The 24,505-nt window shown below is 36.7% G+C and overlaps 1 long non-coding RNA gene across 2 annotated transcripts in view; it reads left to right on the top strand.

The window, feature by feature from the left end:
• The window catches only part of LOC114067226, a 63,685-nt gene that overhangs the window by 25,911 nt on the left and 13,269 nt on the right, over positions 1 to 24,505 (top strand). The window lies entirely within an intron of this gene.

The raw sequence follows: 24,505 nt of genomic DNA, 5'->3' as shown, positions 1-24,505 counted from the left end.
TTCTCAGTCAAGAAAATCATCTTTGGTCGAATTTATTTAGCAAGTGAGGAACTGTCTAATAGAAACCCTTTGCACGGTTGCTGCGGTCAAGCTAAACTGATAGAATAATAAAATGAATTTGAGTTTTACTGCATTCTCATCTCTTTTATAAACCTTTTGGCTCTGATGTCTGGCATAATGCTTCAAAACAAATCCAAGTCAGAATGCAATTCTTGGAATCACAAAATGCAATGTAACTCAGAATTATCTCAACATGGTGATTTAAAAATGCAGTGGGGCAAATTCATCTGTGCTCTCTCTTTGCTCTGACTGGGATCAGTTTAGGTGAATATTTTTTCATTTGATTTGTTAAGAGTACAATCGTAATTTTCTCTATATGATTAAGAATAGGAGGGTATGGAAATTTTCTTGTGCTTGCTGTATGGGTTGTAGGGAGCAGAAGGGCTCCTACATTTATGTCATTCCTTCTGTTGAAGTAGGTCAGCATTGATTAAGCAAAGTCACAGCATGAAAGGACATTTGTTTCTATGCCTTAATGTACTTGAAATCATAATGGAGCACGTGAAAGATTTATTAATGTAAGGAGTACAAGTGACCATTAAGTGCACACATAAAAGATTTCTGTACATTAATTAGATACCTGCAATTAAGTTAGAAGAAAAATGTCAACTCTTTGTAAAACATGAGAAACATTAGGGAAAGACAACACATGTCTCTGAATTAAAATGCCATTAAGATGATTATGACTTCAAAAACATTAAAATATTAATTTTACATATGATTCATTAAGATGCTGAAGTCTGTTGTGTACAAAACTAAATTGAATAAAATTCCAGTGCTTGACATTATCAAAATAACATCTCATATTTCTGAGTCAATGGCATTTTGTATATATAGTTACTGCAATGGTTTTTTTTCCAGCTTCACTTTGAATCATTGCTGTGGCTATGAATTTAACAATGCTTATCAGCTAAGATGTACTCGAAATCCCTGAGTCATAAATGCTGTACAATGATAAGAGTTTAAATATTATAACTGAATGTCCAAATAGCTCATAGTTAATGCAGATGAACAGATGACTGCTGATTGGCATAGAAAGGAAGTTTCCCTTGTGAGAGAGCTCATGGTTTCCAAATAACTGCTGGAAGTATGTGCTGCTGCAGCAAATGACAGAAGCTTTGAAACAGCAAATGTGAAGCTCTTCTACCACCAAGCTTCTTAAGGTTTCTTTATGTGTATATACCTTCCTAGTCTGTGTCTTTTTCTAAACATCTGGAATAAAGACAGTTGACTCCACCCTACAGACAGACCATGTGGCTGCAGAATAGAGAAGGCAAGAGGAAAAATAAACCACATGGCCAAGAAAAACAAACCAGACCTGGTTAACACTGAAAAGAAGCACTACTGAGCACATTATTTCAAATGTTGCAAAATTCATATCTGATTTAAAATAAACACACATTATTTATCCAATTTATGAGAAAGCTGAAAGAGTATGAGCTTGTATCCTCCAGAAAGGGGTGCTCAGATTTATACTGTTAAGTCCATTATATCTAAAACTCACCTTCCCCATGCTATGACCCTGTATTGGAACACGATATCTCCCTCCATCCCAGTGTTCTCTTGACCTCATTCATTTGCCCTCAGAAATTACAAGATTAAGCCCAGCCCTTGGTGACTTAGTGTATTCAGCCAAGAAGCCTGGAGTCTGGGATTCATCTCTCTTTGCTCATTCAAATTATCCAGCAAATTAGTTGGGATTAACACAAGCCATATAGGAAGGCTACCCTGTTCACTTGGTGGAAGGTGAAGGGTATTAATTCCTCTGAGCAGACTCCTGGCACACAGGAAAGACTTTCCTGTAGAGAGTACACTCTGTGAGAGTGCCAGTAACCTGTGAATGAGGGGTCAGCTCTCTGTGGGGAATAACCCATAGGATGTAGGGTGCTTGTGAATGGAGATACAATGCAGCAGGATACTTAGGATTTATGTATATAAAGTATTCCATCAAGTATGGGTTTATGATAACTTCTGTAGTATTTTAGAGTATTGTAGACTGTCAACAGAGCTGTGTGGGAATCTGCAGAAATATACCAGTGAAATTCTAAAATAGAGTGAGATCTCTTTTGTGTATATAAATAGAGTCAGTAGAGTTTCCAAACTCAGATGCAGTTCTTTATTAATTTCACTAGGAATTTCATAGGAAGGAGAATGAACAGACATGACTAACAATGGGATGAAGGAAACAGTAGCTGTTTGCATGTTGTTCATAAAATTAAGACAACGTGTTTTGGAGCTGGCAGATCTGGAAAACACCAGGTCTGAGCTTACAGGCAGATCCGCAAAGGAGAATATGGAAGGACAGCTGACAGTAGGAGAGCCAGGACTCGAGGGACTTTTGTGTGGAGGGCACTGAACAAAGAGAGAGTCAGAAGGTGGAGATAGCTCGTGAAATTCAAAAAGAGAATAAATCTGAAGGGAAATATCAAGAATCAGGATGGATGATGTGTGATCAGATATGCTATTAGCAGAAAGGAGAAAGACTGTAGGAAATATAAAAAGAAAGAAGATTCAACAGAAAGGTCATATACAATAGCGAGCTTTATATAAATATTTCTTAGAAGACATTTGATATCAGTATGTTCAGCTAAATAAAAACTTTGAAGGTGAAAAAAAAAAGAAAAGAAAAAGAAATGTATGGAAAAAGACCAGTGGGCTTAGAGGACAGGGGCTCCTTCAGTTATCTCATGGCAGTGCAGTGCCCAGGGCTGGCCCAAGGTACCACACAGCATTTGCATTAGGTGGTGAGTTGTAAGCAAACCCATCATTATTTTAGCCTTAGCTCTTGTATCCAAGAACTGTCATGTCTTTTGAAATGAATTTACAGCTTCTGACACATCTTGTCATTGTTGTGGGGCTTGCAGTAATAGGGGTAATTCTGATCCAGGTCTTTACTGCTAACAATAATAAAAGCCAATACATGGGCATCTTATCCAATCATGTTCTGTACTGGGTAGTGATTTATAATGACTCTGTGTAACACGGGTTTGTTTCATGGCACTATTACAGTTTTTTTTAATTATTATTTGAGTGAACTGTACTGATTCAGATATCAAGAAAACTTTTGATTTTTATACTGTTCATTTTGGGTCCAAGTAATTTTCCTCGACTTCCCAAAATAATTTTTCATTTCAATAAATGCCACTGATCCAAAAGTCATTGATCAGAACTTTCAGGTAAATTGATTGAAGGGGATTAGAAAGCATAGAACAAAACAATCCACAGACTTCCTATATACAAACACATCAAACTCTTCCATTTTAAATGAGTTTGCTTCTTCTTTTCATTTTAACAAAATTTTATGTGTAGGAATGACAGAGCCATTTGTCAAGTTATCAAATAATACTGAAGTAAAGCCTAAAGCTACTTATTTAGGCTAGGTTTATTTTTCCATGAGTATCTCTGTCTTGCTTTCTCAAATTCTTGCTATCTTTTTCAAACTGAGTGTTTACTGGTTGCAATAATGGACACAAAAATATCATATGCTCTTTCTCTTGGTATAATATATCCTGACAAAGGAGATTCTTAGGCTTCTGCTCTAGGAAAGTGTCTTCCTGTAATGTTCATACACGTGCTTGTAACATCACAGGCCAACAGGCTGTATGATCCTTTAGAACTACAAGCTGAACTGCAGCACTTAAACTTTATTTGAAAAGCACTGAAATTGTTTTAAGTGAATACATAAAAGTAGGGGGAGGGTAACTAATCAGTATATTGTTATTTTGACATATTTGGTTGTCTTTTAGAAAATGCATTCATAATTTTCTGTTTGACGTGATCTCAGCATCCAGTAAAAAGCTGAGAATTTTTCATCCTACTGACAGGACTCTATTAATAAAACAACAATCTTTTGTGTGTAGTAATCTTTAATCTTATTTTGTCACACACTTCTCAGTAGCATTTCCACTCGTTTTACAGTATAATTTATGGCACTGAAACAACTCTCTGCCCTGAAAAAGGTCAGTCTGTCAAGGTTTACTTGTCTTTGAAGAAAAGTAATAGAGCATTATTTATGAAGCAAAGAATCCGCTTCAATACTTTAATCAATCAGAAAGATACTTGCATTATTGTATCTTTTGCCAAAAAATACCACGAGCAAAGGATACATCAACCTTGCATTCCCTTTCATGTGGCAAAAAGCCTTTTACCTTTTATGTCTCCTTCTCCTTTTGTGTTTACTGCAGTATGAAAATAACAAGGCTGATGATGTTTGATATCTGGGAACAATTTGTAAATTATGAGAACAGGGATTGATCCTATCTGAAGAGGAGAGAGACTCCAGACAGACTAACTAGAGTTATCCGCTGTGCTCATCACAATAAATTCATCTGATAAAATTTTGGGGGCGTGAGTCATGTTCTATAAACCTACATCTCTGGAGTGAGAACTGCAAAAATTTAAGGGACATTTATTTTGTAACCATATGTTTTTAGACATCATCATAAGCATGAATTAGAACATTAGTGGGGAAACAAATGCGTAGTTCATTAGAGAAAACAGTCACACTTTAAGTCTCTCAAATAAGAATTTCTTTAGGTTTAGTAAGGCAGTTTTATTTGAATGAAATACCAATACGTTATTTAAACTGATCTGTTGATGTTTAACAAGTGTGTAATAAGAAACATATTATCTATCAGTTGATACTAGCAAGTATTTTTTGCTAATTAGTCCCTATCTGTTATGAAGCCTCTATTACAATTCGGATGAGTTGCTTCTTGCTTAAATCTACCCAGTGTGGTCTGCTTCCTTCCCAGGAACCCCTAACACACTTGTCACCAATCTCCATAAGGTACTTGGTTACTAATCGAAGTCCTTTGCATTTTATCCTATTATACCATCAGCTTTACTTACTGAGTTCCTGTTCTGAAAAGATGGACGTTATCACTTTCCTAAATCTCTGTTGCAGCCTAGACAAGGTTGACAGAAACCTGAACTCTACCTGAATCCTCATGATAAGTCAAAGAATATTACATGACTGTACTACATGGAAGTTCAGCTGGCGATCCCAGGGTCCTTTTTAATGTTTGTATCCTGAGCACTTGTAATTAAAGTGAATGTGCTGAACATAAAAACCAGATCCAAGGGAGATAAAAAATATTTGCAACATCATCCCCAAGATTTCTCAGTATTTTTACTCCTTACAAAGATGATTATAAGGTAAAAGCCCATGAAGATAGGTGGGCTAATATCTCTACCAACATGCTTTCTATTGGATTGGTATGCAGCAAAGAAGCACTGACAAAGTATGCAGACAACCACAGAATCATAGAATGACAGAATATGTCATTCCAAGTAGGAAGGGACCCACAAAGATCATCGTGTCCCACCCTTAGTCCTGCACAGGACCATCCCCAAGAGCCCCACCATGTACCCGAGGGTATCATCCAAACACTTCTTGAACTCTGTCAGGCTTGGTGCTGCGATCACTGCCCTGGGGAGCCTGTTCCAGTGGCCAACCACCTTTTGGGTGAAAAACTTCTTTCCAATATCCAACCTAAACTTCTCCTGACACAACTTCAGGCCATTCTATCAGGTCCTGTCACTGGTCACCTGAGAGACGAGATCAATGTCTGACCTGCCTCTTCTGCTCATGAGGAGGTTGTAGACTGCAATGAGGTCTCCCTTCAGCCTCCTCTCCTCTAGGCTGAACACACCAAGTGACCTCAGAAACTCCTCATACAGTTTCCCCTCAAGGCCCTTCACCATCTTTTTTGCCCTCCTTTGGAAGCTCTCTAATAGTTTAGTATCTTTTTTATATTGCAGTGCCCCAAACTGCTAATATTTCTTATTGATTTTTTTATACTTCATGGATATAAAGATTCTCAAGGTGAGCAGATGGTAATTTCGCAGTTAGTGGAGACTGCCATCTAAGTTAAGTCTAACAAGCTAAATTTGAGTGGCATATTGCCTAATCATATGAGATGTTTAAGTATGGTGGATCTAACTGTCTTTCAAAAAAAAAACAAACAACTGCCTGTTTTACTTTTGATAAAAAAAGTTTTTAAAGTTTAGCATACATGATAAGGCATACTGTGTCTTTGTGGGACACCTAATTGTAGATTTATTTGCAGTTAGGAAGTCTATAACTCTCAAAAATGAATGTTCACCAGGAACTTTGTTCTCTGCTAATGACGGTATTTTAAATTACCAAATGCTGTGTAACACAAAAAAGAGGGGAATGGTAATACTGATTGCCAAATAAACATGGGGCTGTACAGAGTGCATTAAATAAATAGTGGCATAAATGCTTGGTCGATTGTGAGCATGTAATTGTTATGAAATATGAAATAATGATCATAATAAGGGCACTTTAAGTGCCCCAAGTACCTGTATACCTGAACTGAACCTGTACTAACAGTTACAGAGTACAAAGCAAAGGAATTTGGTTTTGAAGTATAGCTTCTAAAGTCAGAGCTAATACAAAGGATATTGAGTTTTAGTAGCCAAATAAAAGTGAGTCAAGAGGGTGTTAAAAGTGAGACATAACTGAGTGCTCTCAGGAACAGACAGACCACAACAACAGTGACCAGATCTCACAGTGGAGTTTCATATGAGCAAGTATATGAATTATCTTAAAACGCCAGTCATGACTAAACAGAATCTTGTAGTTAAAGGCAAGAACGTCTTAAACCAGTTTGGTATAATGAGGACCAAATTGATCCGTGCTTTACAAGAGCAATCTCTAAAGTACCGTGTTAATGCACAGTGTTACCCTTCAAATGCCATGGCATGGAGCTGAAATGCCATAGCCAGATCATGATCCAATGATATGTTCTTTTGTCACAGTTCTGTATAATTCTTCTGCAAACCAGAATCCCCCTTGTAATGAACAAAATCTTCCAGGACCTCAAATGACACCTGTTTTTCATATTTTAATTAAAATTAAAAAAAAAAAAAATAAAAAGAGAGAGAGAGAAAAAAATTTACTTTTAAAAAAATCTATTATGAAAGAATTTTTTTAGTACTTTCTTAGGTTTGCCTTCATATTTGTGCACATCTTCAAATATGGCATTTAGATCTCGTGGAACACATCTTTGTAAAGTGTTACCAGACTTTAATTTGCATTTACTATTTCCATTTATTTCCAATTCCAGACTTCTTTTGCATTGTAAGATCTGGTCTGTAGATGCAGCTCAGATCTGGACTGTGTGTTAAATCATTTTCATTACAACTTTTTCCTTCCTGTCCACCTCTTTTCTATTAGGTACTGATCAGAATTTTTTTTAAGTAAAACCAGACATTTCAAGAGGGGAAATTATTACCCTTTGCAAAGGTGTGTTACATTTTTTTGTTCGATTGTGCTTTCTGTTTAAGAAAAATATACCAGGAGAATATGAAAAAGAAATAAAAATGTGAACGACCCAAGTGAGAGCTGCATTCTGTGTGATAAAGATAGTAACAAGAAAGGGTCTGTTGGTTTATACTGTTTCCCATTCTTGATACAATCATTGTCTCAAGAACAGATTCATATTCTGCATCATTTTCTGTTACCTTTATAGTCTTACGAGAAAGAGGAATGAAAATTTTAATGCCTCATATATTCTGTGAATTACTGTAGGCGAGTATGCTGTACTACTTTGATCTTTCCTATATTCCGTGGTTTGATTGGGTCGTGATGTGAATGGAAAGCAGCACAAAACAAATCACTTTCTGAGAGAACAATTGCAATGCGAGTAGGTGCAGAAAGAAAAAGCTACCAGTTCAACCCATTCCATTATGCAGTAGGTTGGGTAGAAGCAGAGTTCAAATATCTGCTTTTAGAGGTACTAAAGATTATCTCAATTTTTGGGTTAACCAACCTATCAATTTCTAGCAGAAATTTTGACAGAGTGTTCATAATCTGAATATAACTGTCTAGACTTGGATCCAGGACTGTTTTATTTAACTTCAGCACTGTTACAACATAGAATGAAGGGGAGGTGAAGTGAGGCATAAAGGAAATTAAAAGATTAGGAAGAAAATAAAACAGTCAAAAATTAAATATGTCTTAACTGCCTTAGAAATTCTTTCATCGTGTGTCTAGTCCTAACTAGAAAATAATCAACCAGGAGGAAATGCAGGGGGAGAGAAAAGGGGAAGCCTGGATTACCCCAAGCAGAACTAGTCCTATGCTTTTTGTTACCTGTAGCACAGAAGGTTTTCCCACACCAAGTAGCAATGTCATCCCTGCCAGTCCCATGCCACTTGCTCCCTCCCTCGGCTGAAGGAGCACTGGAGTCAGAAGTTGTGAAGGTGGATAGCTTGTGCCTGTGATGGGTAATAGCATTTCCAGTGAATGTCATGGTCATCTGACTTCTTCTTTCAATGACCCCTGTCTCCAGTCAGCCCTGATTTTTATGCAAGGGATAGGTGGTTTTGTTACAAACAAGTGTGCCAGGGTGCACCATAGTTGGGAAATCATATGGACAGTTTGTAATACTGTGGAAGACCTATCATGAAACACTGTGAGCAAAAGGAAAGATGGGGAAGAAAGCAAAAATTCATGAAAGTCTTGCTACCATATTCATAGTTAGAATCAGGAGCTTTTGAATAGAGCAGAAATAATACATTGTGTTGTGTTAGAGGTATGAAGCAGACTTTTCCCTGGGTGTAAAACTAGCAGATGGCTCTGCCAGGTTTTCAGATGTGGCACTTACAACTTTTTTATGTCCATCTTCTGCCACACCCCAGTGCTTATAGTCCATATATATATTCAGTGTATTTTAAAAGTATAAGTTTGGCATGTATATTGTTGTACCTAAACCTCTGACATGAAAAAGCTAGGACTCAGAAAAGATTTTAAAGAGTACTTTAAATGTTCTCTTCACTACTTAGATTTCAAATCAAAACTGTGCCATAATTCAGAATTTATAACTGTATTAGACTTGATATAGAGTTACTTTACATGGTTATCTTATAAGAATTCTCACAAAAATCTGTTTGCTATCTATGTGGAAAGGGTGCAATAAAATCAGTCTACCTCTCCTTGAGGAAACATAAAGCTACCACATCTCCTGTGAAACCAGTGTCATGTTTGACTCCTCTTTTAACATGCACATGTACTTTAATGGTGAAGAGAATGAACGATATAGTTAGTTGTATTTCAGCTTTATAGTCACATGTATATTGCTAGTCATGCTGAAAAATCTATTTATAATTACTTCTCACTCAGGCATCATGGCCAAGCAGCACACTACATCAGCACCCTACACTGTGCCCAGGATGTTATGTCCAAAAACAAAAGTAGGTGTTTTTACTGTAGTATTAGGGCTGCTTCCATGGTGAATCTGGTCCGTGGAACAACTCTTTCAATACAAACCAAATAATGTGTGCCTGGCACTGTGTTATGTACATACCTTAAAATGTCCCCATTTCTTCCAGTTTCCTTTCTAAGATTCCTGTCTTCTTCCTTCATCCCACCTGCTACTTTTTGCTTTCTCATGTCTTATTATGCAGTCTGCTTCGTAATTACAATTAGAGCAGCCTTTTCAACTTGTGTTTGCAAAATCCTACAGAAATTCATTTGAAAAAAAAAAAAGGATAAACTTGGCAAACCTTTGACTAAAAGGTTTTTGGCATGTTTTAAATTAGACACATTTTTACTTCTCTATTTTGTTTTGGCTATATGACCCCAGAGAGATTTTGACTTTTTGTTTCATTTTTCCCATCTTGTTTCAGTGTTTCCATTTCAATTTCTGACCTCAGTGTTTTATTTTAAGGTGATGTGTTTTTTTTGTCTCTGTTTCATTCCACAATTGTACCTTTAGTTTCTAGTTTTATTTTGACTTAGTGCTGGAATATTTTTACTACTCTCTCATGCTGCCCTATTTTTATTTATTTTTTATTCAGATGATTATGCATCATTTAAAATTGCTTCAGTGTAGCCACTTGAAGTCATACTTGAAGTCAGTCTGTTCTCATGAGGAAGAGCTTATTAATTTGTTTGTTTGAAGATGTGCCTGACTGCAGCCCCAAATCAGAGCAAAGAATATTCTTGGTTGAAAGCAATTTAGGAAGTGAAAGCACTTACAGAGATTCTCTCAACAGAGCAGACAGCATCCTTTTTTTTACCCCCACTACAGTGCTGGGATGATATTTTATATGGTTTACGAGTCAGAAATTATGCATTTAATTCACTGTCCCATCCCAAAACGTGCCTTTCCCTTCTAAAATGGAAACATTGCAGTAAAGCAGTACAGTAGCAGTACACCCCAAAGGCATTTTTTTTTTAACTGTGGTGCCAGTTTCAGCAGCAATGTCAATACCTTGCTTTTCCAGCCACAGCCTGGGTTACAGCAGTGATCCTGAGAACTGGCAGCATGAGGCTGAGCAGCAGCAGCCTTGTTTTGTGGACTGACCCACAGGTTAGCTCCAGTGGAAGTTGATTAGGTAGAAATAATCTGCTAAGAGTTTTCAGGGCAAAATTTGAGAAATGAAGGCACAGTAGACCCAGTAAATTAGGAAGAAGAGTATATGTGGTACAGCAGCAGATAATTTTGAAGAGGGAGAAAACAAATAAAGACTTGAGTCATCCTCAAACAGTCAACAGAAATTTGCCTCTTTAAACCATCACAGGAGTAAGCTCTAGTCTGAGCTGTCTAATCATTGAAATGTCCCTGGATATGCTTATTTGGGAATGGAAAGGACACTTCTGTTAGCCTGAGGCCTCATATTGGAAAAAATGTCTCTATCTTTATCTCCAAGAAACATATATTTTTTTAAAGGTAAATTGTCTGGGAAGTCAGAAAGTGCTCCTGTGGTGTATTTAACTTTGACACCATCACTGCAGCTTTTCCTTGCTGGAGATGCTGGGAAAAAATACGTGTCATATATGAGTTGTCTAAATACAGTTAGTGAAGGTTTGTTATCTGTTATCTGGAGATAACAGACATGTTAAAAAACATGAAAGGCATTTCCAGGGTAAGGACTGTAAAAAATTAGCTCAGGAGAAAAAACAAAGAAGTATAGAGTTTTTTCAAGGGCTGAAACAGACTGTACCAGTTCTCTCCAGAATTCAAGCTAAGTCCAAACATCTTAGTAGAACTTTTTCAGAACAAGCAAAAATATTGTTGTAAGCATACTACAGCCAGCTGGGAGGAAAGGCCACTGAAGACAAAATGATTCTGACTGCAAGCTTGCTTCCCATGTGACACTCCTGCTTCAGATGCTCTGTCACTGTAGTTTGAGGTGGTGAAGTCTGGACTTCCTCATTTTGCTAGAAAGGGGGATCAGATCTCTGTGATACCACGTGAAACACAGTATAATATGGCTTAAGGTGGGAAAATAAAAGGGTACTCTGAACCCCAGTATGCATGTAAGGTACTGCTGCATTACAAGGAGGTGCTTAGTGCCTCCTATTAATGATGCTATTTAGCCCAACCTTCCTGCTGCAGAGTTGCCACTGCATTTTTTTTCCAGTACTGGAGATAGCTCGTTCAGTAAAAGATTTTGGATACCAGTGCTGTGCTAGATTTCAGTGTAAACATGACCTCTGTGTATTAGAAAGAGTGTTAGATGATGGAAAACTGATGAGAGGTGGGGCAGGAAGCAGTGGCAACCCATAAACCCTATCAGCTTTCTCCAATGTGATTGTGCGTTGCTACACAAGACAAAGGGCTACTAAACCTATTCTCCTTTCCACTGAGAGACAGCAGTTACTGAATCAATGGAATGTTGCTGAGTCCCTGAACTCCTGCAAAAGGCTTGCACATAGAAGAAACAGAGAATTACAGAAGATGCCAAATTGGAAGGGACTTACAGGGATCATTGAGTCCAACTCCTGGCCCTGGACAGGACCATCCCCAGGAGTCCCACTATGTGCCTGAGAGTATCATCCAAATGCTTCTTGAACTCTGCCAGTCTTGGTGCTGTGACCACTTCCCTGAGGAGCCTGTTCCATACTGCCTGATGGGCAAGACTGGGGCTCCTTCCATCTCCACAGTCAGCCACCTCATTCTCCACTTTTCTATACCTTTTCATCTCACTTCTAAGGGATATTACTCTGTATCATTGAGTGAAAGAGACAAATTCTTACACCTTTCTCACTCACCCTGTGTTTCACTGAAATTTTAAGACAAAATGGCTACTTGTCAGTTTCCAAATTCTAAACTCAAAATAAAGCCAAAGAAATTTAATATTTAATTTTCCACTGGAAGTGTCTTAACTGCGTTTTAATGTTGATAATTGAAGACAATTTAATTAATCAATCATTTCGATATTAGGAGGGGAATATTCTGGTTTCATAAAAAAATCCCAAATTCAGATTCCTCACTTTTTTGATCACCTTTTTTTTTGAATATTTCATTTACATTCTTTGTAGCATATTTTTACCAAGCATTCTAGAATCATTCATTTATCACATATAATGCAGTTATTGCATGTCACATCTAAAAATCAGCACTTGAAGAACTTAATTTGCAAGCACTTATTCACTTTACAGTTTAGTCATTTAAGTAGTACATTTGAAATTAACAATACTAACCTTGTAAGCTGTGTTTGAGATTAATCACAACACCAGGCCTCCTGATTTTATCATAAACATGAATACTGTTCATGGTATAAGAGTGTTTGAATTAGTCTACAAGCTCCTCAGGGCAGGACACACGTCTTTGTCTACATCTGCAGAGTGTGAACAGACAGTTGGCTCCTGATAAATAATACAACACAATTATCTAACTATAGGATGCAGAAATTTGCAAGGAAATGAAATTTCAGGTTGCCTGTAGATAAATGCACAGAGAACACATTTCAAGAAATGAAAGGTGGAGGACAAGGGAAACAATTGTTTTACTTTACAAAATCCTGAGGTTGGAGGTTCAAGGATGGGCTTTGTCAAATTAATTCCATTTAGTTAGTATGGCATTAAAATGAACTGTGCAGTTTCCTAGGGATTAATAGTAAAGAAATGGAAATCTTCCTCTTTTTTATCTTTTAAAGATTTTTTTTAAATTTTTAAATGAGATAAAACTTTTCAGATTTGCAAAATTCCCTTTTGCTAGAGATAAGGACTCTGCTTTAGTAGATGTCTGTAATCAAGATTATGTGACCTTTACTGGATTAATATCTTCTTCTTTTTCCTAACTAATCTTCTCTAATAGCAAAGGAAGATATTTTTGGGTATTAAAAAAACACTCTGAGGGTTTGAAACTGGTCATAAGAAGGACTAAAATCATTATTGCAGAATATGTAGAGGCATTAACATCTTAAACACAAATTCATAATTATGACATATGAAAAGATTTTTTTTCCCAGTGATATGGTTTTTACTTTATTACCTCTTTGCTAAAGAAACTGTGATACACTGCTGAAAAGTTTACACAGAAACCTGCCAAAAAAACCCATGCACCAAAGCCTACTCATAGGTATATAAACAATATCTCTCCAAATCAGCTGCCTCCCCTCATATCCCAAGAAAACATTCATTCTGAGATGCTACAGACTTTCAGCATTTTCTAAGAAAAACAACCACATTCCTATTGGAAATTAAAAGATGCCCTTCTTGTAAAATCACAGAGCATCGTGTTTATCCCAAAAGTGCCTTTTTCTCACCCAGCTTTGCTCACTTTTTGACTTTATAGGTCTCTCTGATTAAAACTTGTCAGTATTTTTATCTTTTTGACCATATTCCCTAGAAATCTTCCACTTGGGGAGCTCTACTTTTCTGCTATAAACACCTATGCAGGATGTCATGTGTCTAGAATTAAGTTAGATTTCTCTTTTGTTTTATCTGGCCCATTATTCTACTTATAAAGGTTTGCTATTTTTCCTATCTCAGAACCCTCAGAGACATTAAGAGTTTGGCTTGGATGGATTTCTTCCATCAGGCTATTATCTACATTTCTCTTCAGACAGTAAAATCAACACAGTTTCCTCTGATAAGGTCAGAATTAGACACTTCCAACATATCTGCTGCAGTACCAACTTTCAAAGAGGGATGGAGACACAAGATTGGCCCATGGAACAGGGACAGTAAGAATATATGCAATCCCAATCATCGTGTAAAAGCAGAAATGGTTGCCACAATTAGTGTTATAAACAAAAGTTGCCAGAACCACCAGCACAGATATTTGATACAACTCGTCAGTGTGAAATCAGTGCAAGATGACAGGCTCTAACTTGTATTGAGTGATCCTTCCAACTTGACATCTTCTACGATTCTATGATGATGTCTTCCAAGACAGCTTTGACCAGTGCAGATATTTACCCTCAAAGCACTGGAGAACCTGTCTTTTATTAGGGACAAGGAGAAAATGGATTTCTCCAAGGAAGTGTGTGAGTCACCTCAACATTTCATAGATTTATTCATAGATTCATGGCATGTGAGGTCAGAATGGATTATTAGATAGTCTAGTCTGACCTTTTGTAAATCATAGGTCATTAAGTTTCATTCAGCTTCCCGTATATCAAGCCCAACACTTTTGTGTTTTGCTAAAATACTTTTCTTGCTCAAACACGGGGTATTTATTCGAAGATATGCAGAGACAGAAAAGCCTCCATTCTCTCAAGATTTGGTTCTAATAATTCATGACATTCCTTCAGAAACATTTGTGTTTTGTTTTTAATTGGAATTTTGCTTCCCTTATGCTTTGAGTTTTATTGTTCCTGTTATCCCTTTCTCTATTATATCAAATTACTTCTTAGTATCTGATATTTTCTTCCCAGTACTAGGGTCTGTGATCAAGAATTTAGAACTCTCTTTGTTAAAGTGAATAAACCAGACTTTAAATGTCTCACTATGATGTATCTTCTCAGGACCTATAATATTTTTGTAATTTTCCTCTCCAAGGTCTGTACTTTTATCATGTGGAATTAAGGATTAGTTTCTGATTAAAATCTCCGGAATTGTATACTAGGCTGTCAACTGACAACTTTTAATTACTTTTCCATTATTTATCCCAAATAATGAACAGCCCTTCTTCCATCATAAAATCTGCAAACTCATATGTAACCACATATCCACTATACTTTAACAGCTTCACAGTAGCTGCCCTCCAGTTCTCTAATCACATTTTTTTGCCTCTGAATTTCTAATTTTGCACTTAGATGTATTAAACCCACAATATTTTGGTAAAGGTCTCTCTCATCTGATAGGTCTATGAGCCCAAGCTCAATCTAAACAACAGGTTGTAAAATCAAAAGCACTGCCAAGCCAAAAATGGTGGTTACTAAATTTGGCTACAGAAGATCACATGGCAGCTCCTACATGTAATAAATATTATCAGTATAGTGAAAAAACAAAATTATGGAATTTATAAAGTGGAATCATAGAATCATAGAATGGTTTGGGAGGGACCTTAAAGATCATCCACTACAATGGGCAGGGATACCTTCCACTAGACCAGGTTGCTCAAAGTCCCATGTTGGAGCAGTCTGTTCCTGAAGGACTGCACCCATGGAAGGCACTGATGCTGCAACAGTTCCTGAAGAACTGTAGCCCTTTGGAAGACCAGGAGAGGTTCATGGAGGACTGTCTGTTGTGAGAGGGACTGCATGCTGGGTCAGGGACAGAGTAATGAGAAAGGAGCAACAGAGACAGTATGTGATGAGCTTACCACAGCCCCATGCCCCATCCTCCTGTGCCGTTGAGCTCTGGAGGGGCTGGAGGGGTTGGGGAGAAGGTGTTTTAAATGTAGTTTTATTTCTCATTATTGTACACTTATTTGATTAGTAATAAATTAAATTAATTTACCCAAGTTGAGTCCCATGATGGCAATTGGTGCGTGATCTCTCCCTGTCCTTATCTCAACCTTTGATTATAACTTCTGTCTCTTGTCCAGCTGAGGAAGAGAGCGATAGAGAAACTCTGATGGGCACCTGGTGTCCAGCCGGAGTCAACCTACCACAACAACCTCAAACCAGAACAAACAGAAAAGCAGCATCTAAATGGACTTGCAAATACCTGCAGATTACTGGGGCCTTGGTTGAAGTTGATCCAGTCCACGAGGTGTTGGTTTCCTCTTTCTGAAAGCTCTAGCCTCAAAAGGCAGCAGGCACGTGTCATACCATGATATGTTGCTGACATGTGCCTGGGATGCGCAGTGAATATGAGACATGGTCAGATTCTCATTTTTGGATGTAGAAACATAGAATCATAGAATCATAAAGTAGCTTGGGTTGGAAGGCACCTTAAACATCATCTAGTTCCAATCTCCCTGCTGAACATTTATAACGCTGTCGAAAGATCCAGAACTGGTATGCTAGCCATGCCTTCCCATGTCTATGCCTTCCTTAAGTACTGTTTTAATTAGCCTTTCACAGTTATTCACCATGATTAAGTACATATGATATAGAAAGACTGGTTTCTTAGCCAACTTTATTTCTGTCTCTGCTTGTTTGTCTGAGAAATCTCAAGCTCAGATCAAATTTATAACATCTCTGAATCACCATTCTCCCTGATATAGACAAGGCAGCTAATTTTACACTGAGTCATTTCAAGATTATTGTGCTGCACTTAAATAATTCTAGGAACTGGTAGAAATAATAGAAAATAAGGTCAGCCCTGAGACACCTAGGCAGTCAGCATGGTTAAAAAAGGAGACTTGGAGACTTCCAGGAACACAAAGAAGAGCTTTTCAATTTAGGAAAATTTTAGACACAGTATTTTCCTATTCAAGTGCCCCACATGAGGGACAGCATTCTTCACCTTCCACTCAATACATCACTAATGTGCCACTTTCTGGATTTTCTTATTTTTTTACTCATTTCTTGGCATTTATCTTGTACTGTCTTCCCCATGAGACTCTCCTTGTCATCTGCTCTGTCTTTTCCACTAAAGACATCCTGTTCATTCAGTGGCACCTATGTTCCTGTTGCAATTAAATGTCTTACTCTCCTACCTCTAAAATATTGCACTTGCTTTTTTTTTGCTTGTTTGTATGATCATACTTACAAAGGCCTAAGGATAAAGAATGATAAGCTGTCTCTATTTCAGCTAACTCTATTTCAACTAACTCTTCTCAAGACTAAAAGCTGATTCTACAACGTAACTTATTTTCATACTTTTTCACTTTAAAAAAAATCCTTATTTTTAATTTTACATATTTAGTATTATTAGCATATTTAGCATTATTTCATTGCCTCTTTATATCAATTCAGAATTTGAGAAATGTGAGCGCTTTACATATATTAGAAGTTTTTAAATCTCCTTTCAACCTTTTCTTAAGTGAAATTACCAAATGTTTCTTTGTGTCCTGAGCAGTCAAATCAAATCATCTGGCTGAACTCTCAAAATCTGAAACCAAGGAAGATATGAACACTGCCTTACAAGTGTGCCTTGAAGCATGAGTCCGCAGCTGGTTTTGAGGTGCTAAGAAGACAGTTATATTCCAAAGACAGTGATAGTTTGGGAAAGCAGCATGTCTGTAAAACTAATGTCAACCAGGAGAACTGTCAAAAAGTAACAGAGACAAAGAAGAAGAGTGAACACAACATCCCCACCTTTCACTGTACAAGATTTCCTCTGATCTGGATTACCTTTCCTTCCAGCCCATTCGTAGCTTGGCTTTTGGAGTCAGCACTGATTTTGGCGCTGACCTCAATTGGAATGACTGCTGGGCAGAGACCACCTTTCCTACCTCTGGCATTTGTGCTCCTGCTATCACTTTGCACGGGCTTATGGAAAGCGCAGTGGCTGTGCTGCACCCTCCTCAGTGATAGGTTTTACAAAGAGCTCAGCCTTTGGAGGTGATGACAAGCACTTCTCAGAGATAAGCCAGGTAGTTTGCCAGGTACGGTAGGGTGTTGTTTGTGTGGATTTTCAGGTGTATCAATTCCACAGTAATGACATTGTTCTGTGTATGTTGAAGCTCAAGTCAAGGCCCTGAGAGGAAAGTGAAATCAGCTGCCTCATACACACATCAAGGGGAACTAAATATCCAACAAGATACAGGCACAAAGTAGGCTTTAAATAATGCAAAAGCCACTAGAATTCAGTGCTGTGTTGAGTGAAATGGAAGAAAAGGCGTTAAACCTTGTCATGGTACCTTTATTCCCAGTTTGTCTGCTGCTAAAGTTTAACCAGCAAGATGACTTTCTTTGAGCCCTTTGTATATTGTAATAAACTGTTTCTGCCTTTATCTGACTGCTAGAGCTCAGATAGGAAAGAGACTACCCAATAAATGCATTAGACTTTGAATGTACTGTCAACCTTCACTCCATTCTGCAGAGAAATGTCAGGAATTTTTTTTGTTTGTTTCATTATAGCTATTGCGTGTGGGATCAACCAGGTTTTGTATTTTCCCCAGCAATCACTCTAGGACTATTGGATTGTTTTGCCTTCCTGTTAGAAACAGCAGACATAATGTCTGTCTTTGTGTTACTATTTTGGTATATTAATTTTTTTTCTGTATCTTTAAATGTACCTCCCATCTAACCCAATCACCTTTTAATGCAGGAAATTCTACTGCATCTTAAAGAAGAGAAAAATTATCCTCACACAATCAGAAAAGCATACCTTTTTATTAAAAAAAAGTAAACAAACGGCCTATATCAAATGTAATCAGCTGCGCAACTAAAAATCAAAATAACTACTTTAGAATTCTAAAGGAGCTTATAATTCTGCATAAAAATGATTTAAAGTAATTTTAATAAAAAATTTGCCAGTGTGGGTAGGTATAACTCTGCTTGTCAGCACATCTGTATTTTTCTCTCATCTAATAAACTAGCTAGGACATTGCAGCAAAGGAACATTATAATATTAACAATGTTGCTGGAAAGCTCTGTGCTTTAGAATGAATTAACTTTCACTGCACTGCAGAACATACAAAGTGAAATTGGCTCAGCTCAGAATAGCAAGTTTAACCCCTTAGGAACTGCTGAGCTCTATTTATGTCTCGATGATGGGTTTTGAGCAGCCTTGGCATGGAAATCACAGAGGTAGCTGATATATTTAGCAAATTTGGAAAACAACTTCCTAGAAAAAAATCTGAGAAAACATTTTTATTTTATTCAACAAAAGAAAAGGTTGCGACTTTGTATTTCAGGGAATTTGCCAGGAGACAGCAGTCAGGTTTGAGAAATGCCAGGGAGTTAATATTGTGGGAGTAGAACTGAAACATGTGTCGTATTATCCGAATATCCATTCACAGCTCCAGAATGAATAATCCTTTTCTGTGTTTGCACCCAGGCTTTGATTTTCCTCCTCTTAAAAATTTATTAGCTAAATGACTGAAGAATGATTAAGTGAAAATCTAAGAGCTGATCAGCACTGTGCCCCTTCTGCACTGATCCATGCAGGAATGCTCATTGGAAAGCCTTCATCATCCCATTGACTTACATGGGATCTCCTTAAGCAATTTTTTTTCAGGGTGAGAATACTGTGCAGGGCAGTTGCTTTTGTGACATGGCCATGAAAACATTCATTTGGACCACTTAGTGCCTTTTGCAAAGATCGTAAACCAGATGATAATCTTTTATTAGCACCATACCAGACTTATACTCAGTTAGAGACCTAAAAGAGAAACATTCTGCATACCAGATTTCTTTTTCCTCTTAATTTAAATAAAATTAAAAAAACACAACTCCCAGACAAGATTATCTTTTCATTGAAACAAATAAAATTTATTGGAAGTATTACTTTTCTGCCTGTATCATGGCAGGAATTTATTGTGAGTTTGGGGGTTGGGCAGGCTGAGGGGTTATCATTTTACATTATAACTATTTTATGCATTTTCCAGTTAAAAACTGATGCATTTTCACACTGAAATATATCAGGCAGATTAATTTTTCCTCTTTTTACTTTACATTATTAATTTTATCCACTTTTAAACAATTCCTATTAATTTCAAACACCACAAGAAATCTGGAGAGCCTAATACTGCTGAGTTGCTGCTTCTCTTTAAGGTACGCTTTAATGTTTTTGTCATTTTCTAATCTGTGGCTACTGTATTTTCAAATATAGCAAGGTAAGTATCTTCTAAATGTGATGCTTTTTACTTGGTTTATTCACAAATGAAAATTAAAGCAGCCAGTTGTATATATGAGGAGGAAAAACAGAAACTCACTTGGTAAAGCGAGTTGCAAAGAAACTCTAGTGCATTAAATACTGAGGAGTGAAAAGAGGAAGATCAAGTTCAACCTTAATCCTTTTGTGCTAAAACTTTCAGTTGGACATTTCCTACTCTATTTTACTTTGGCCAGCCCACTGCCTTATTATACTTACCAAAATTCAAACTTTTAATGCTCCACTGATTTTACATCTCCAGAATTTCTCATACATCCAAACAAAACAACCTCTCTGCTCTGCTTTCCTACCTCAATTACAGGGCTACTAACCTTGCTATGCCTTTTAATAAAGCTCTCAATCCCTCTTTGCTATTTCTATTTCTCAGCTTTTCATGCTAAACACCTACTTTGCTGAAGTGATTCCTTGGAGAACGTACCTCATTAATTTGATTACTAGTTTTGAGATCTATTCTCCATTACTTGCACAGATCAAATGGCAATTGTGCTTTATTCCTTGTCACACAGAAATGGCACACTAAAAAGCTAGGAAAGCTGTTTGCTGGATCAGCTCCACTTCCTGCTAAATAGGTTCTGCTTTTAACAGCTTGTGAGAAGTGTCTATCATATGTACACATATATATCACATGAACAAATATATGTTCATGTACATATACATACGTACACATGCAAGCAACAGAATGTGTAAGACAGTCTACTATACAAAAATAGAAACATGTTAGAATTATTTAATATTTCTAGAGTCCTTATCTTAACCCAAAATCTGATTGGGTTGATAAAAATCTATTCTACTCAACTTTATTTCCAAACTAGAAACAATTGTTTCCTTCCTCATAATTTTTATTCTCTCACTTCATTTACTTTTCCTGCCTTTCATGTCACGTGAAAGAAATACATTTTCTGTGATAGTAGTACAAATTCTCCTTCATGCCTATATCAATGTGCCCTCAAGAAAAGTTCCATACATGTTTCAGTCAAGTAAAATAAATTACTGGTAATTTATCCTACACAGAGAGTGTGTTAGGTACTGTAGATCTCTTCCCAGAAGAGTTCAAGCGCAAGTGAAGTTATGAAGAAAGCTGAGAAACTGTATTTTCTCAGGGAAATGCTGAGATGAAAGAATGTTCTGTCTTCATAACTTCTGAAAAGTCTTAAACAGAACAGTTGCTAATGTCATAACTGAAAACTGATGTAAGAATTATATCAGGGCTGTATCTTTATGGCACCATCACCACAGACAGACCCTAATATAGTCAAATTTCAAAAAGAGTAGTTGAAAATACTTTGAGGGTACTGTGTCCGGTAACTATCTGTTATCACTATGGTTGCAAAAACAAATATTCACTATTGGAATGAACTTCATAGGAATAAAAGAATTTAGAGGAATGAAAAAGCTTACTGCTTGCATTAGGATGGGACCTAAACAATTTAAGGAATGATGAAACAGGCAGGATCAGCTCTGATCTTCCTGAGGGGTGGCTGTGTAGTCTGGGTTCTGATTGTGTGAGGGTATGCACACAGTCTTCAGTGCACCATCTTATGATACAGCAGTACATTTTACAAGTTTAAGTTTTGTTTTGAGGCATAATCTCTGTAACTGAGAGTTCAGCCCATTACTACATTTTTGCTAATGACCCTGGAAACCATGTTGTCCTCTAGTTACAAACAAATAACATGATAATACATAATGGTATAATGGTTAATAATTGAATTTTTTTGTAATCTCATCACTTCAACTTTGTAGTATTTGCTTATCTGTTTTTTTTCTGAAACCCTCTCATTACCTTACAATGCAAAACTGTGACATCAGAAAAGAAAGCCTGCTCTTAATAATGAACTAATTGATGTAGATTTTCACCTCTCTCTAGTATCCCCATCTTTCTTCTCATCTCCTTTTCTTATCCCATGCTGTGCTTCGCACTTTATCCTTATTTAATTTCACTTCTAGGAAACTCAAAGTCACCAATGAACAACAGACTTGAGTCAGTCATAGAGTCAGCATTGCATTTGTCAAAGATTGCAACAGCTGCTCTAAACACACAGTATCCTAAAAAACCCAACTTCATCAATGAAGCTCGAATTAATACACCAGAATATATTCAACTGAAGGAGAGAGGAGATTATTAGTTTTTTAACAGATACCTGTCAGTAACTTCTACCTCTGATTCTCAGTGAATTTCTGTTTTTCATGTTCTGTCTCAGAAATATTTCTTATCCTGATATCCTGATGAGTCTTATTATTTTGGTGTTTACACATTGCTGATGATTGACTGGGCACACGATTATTGGTCAGTAGCAATTTTTTGCCTTCAAGACACAAAAATCAATTGTTGTTCCTCTTTTAAGACTGATTTTTGGGGGGAATAGAAGGTATTTCCCTTGTGGAAGTGGAAAAATACTAAGAGAAGTGAATCTTTCTTTATTCTGGCTGATTTATTTCAGCCTCAGACAAAGAGCTTTGGGGAAATTCATGTGGGCTGAGATGTTAAAGTTCCTGTATATATTATAGATTTCATATTCTTATCTTCTTTGGCATCATTCATGTCTGGGCAGGGTAGACCTTGTCAGACAACTATTTTTCTTAGTGTTCAGATAGGCACTGTGGAGCATTCTGTTCTTTAACAGTACGTAACAATTGTCTAATACACACAAATGATTCTTAAATACTGCCATTGAATTTAATTTTTCTCATTTTTCAACTCCTGACACTAACCACTTTAGTTTTGCTTTATTTGTGGGTTTTTTTCCCCCACCGTCTATTTAAACAAAATGTTTCATTCTAACCTATTTAACAATTGGAAATTTTTAATTCCTCAAAAAATCGAGTTAGGATACAATATTAAATTCATCCTAAAGAAAATATGTCATTTGAAAGAAAAGGTATGGAAATTATTAGTATAATTTGTAACCTATCTAGAGCATATCTAAACTCAGAATCTAGGCTTCTTAAAAAAAAAATCTTCATACTAATGTTAATTTTGATGTATGACATCTTTATTTTTTTTACTATGTGCTAAGGTTTAGGGAGGAGAAAGACTGGGGAAAAATGCCAAAGGGATATGACCACTTGAAAAGCAATAAACTTGGTAGTTTGACTCCTTGCCCTGAGGATGCATTGGCATCTGAGGGCTCCTTCCTTGTGAGTTTGATGGCAATCTGCATTTTCATGAACTGTCAGACATGATTGCCAAAGGTGATGATATTATGGCAATGAGATTATGACAAAAAGATTTGATTTTTTGTTAGAAGCCTTCATATGCATTGTCATAAAATGCGAAGAATTTGAAACTATAGGCAATGAGAACTGACACAAAATTTCTAACCCCAAAATTGCAACTGTGTGATATTTGTTTTGTATCATCATATAAAGCCTCAGCAAAATAAACTGGAATGAGTGGACAGGATGTTATCAGATAGGAGTTTTGAATTTTGAGTCTTTTCTCTATCTCAGAAAGGCACTGTGTAAATATTGCCTTTTAAAATGGCTACCTGAGATACTTGGAGCTTAGAACATTTCCTTCCAGTTATGTCTATCAAAGCAAATAATAAGCAGAGCTCTTGCTGTGCCACTTTTTTCATTATGCTTGTCAATGAAGAAGCAGAATAAAATTCTCAAGATGTGAGGAAAATGGAACATATTTAGTTAGAGGGATCTTGGATTCACTTATAAAGTATATATTTTCTTTGAAAATGTTAAATTGTTTGAGAGATGGGAACTGAGAATAACAGCTTTTATTTTCTAAACACCAATCACACATGAGTGAAAAATATGTATCTTTGTAACTCTAAGAATAGGCTTAATTTTTTGAAGGATCACCCAGATAAGCACTTAAAGGAAAGGTACAGATGGCTGCATGTACATCCTGGAAACTCATGGTTGTTATAACAAAGGCCAAATCCTTTGACAGATATTCTGTACATATACAGCTATCTTTATGTTACTTTAGAATTCTGCAGGCATAAAGAACTCAATTGCACATAAGGACAAAAATAGAGGCATCCATTGAAAGACGTTTCAGCATTTTGTATAGTAAAATGCAAAATGTGTTATCTTAAACTCAATAAAATCTTTTAAAAGACACCTAAATACTCCTGTTATATTGAGAAAATAGTTTTTATATGGATCTAATCTGCAGCAATATATATTGGCTGATGTGGTTGTGTTTTGTTATGGTTTCTTAATTCACAATTCTTTTGGCAGAAACCCTGTGCCTGATTTCTGAACTTAGCTATGCTGGCAGATATTCCTGCCTAGCTTGTTAAATCATCTTCTGAATAACAGCTGATTTCACATTTTAAGCATCAATATATAACCACATAGCTGAAATCGGAATCAAGTGCCTTCAATCAAAAATGTGAAAAATAAGAAAAAGCAGTCATCCCCCCCCCGCCTCCAGCTTTCTGGCTGCCTGCCATCTTGTAAAGATATTTCAGTCTCTGCAGCTCAAGCCTTTTTATTCTAATGCCTCCTTGTGCAAATGCATGTTCTCATGTGTCTTTCTCTTTG

Source organism: Empidonax traillii, unplaced genomic scaffold, assembly GCF_003031625.1.
Source record: "Empidonax traillii isolate 1590-97213 ecotype Southwest subspecies unplaced genomic scaffold, ASM303162v1 scaffold883:size360155, whole genome shotgun sequence".
Taxonomy (NCBI): Eukaryota; Metazoa; Chordata; class Aves; order Passeriformes; family Tyrannidae; genus Empidonax; species Empidonax traillii.
The sequence above is the reverse complement of the archived record's forward strand: the minus strand, read 5'-3'. Positions and strand labels throughout refer to the sequence as shown.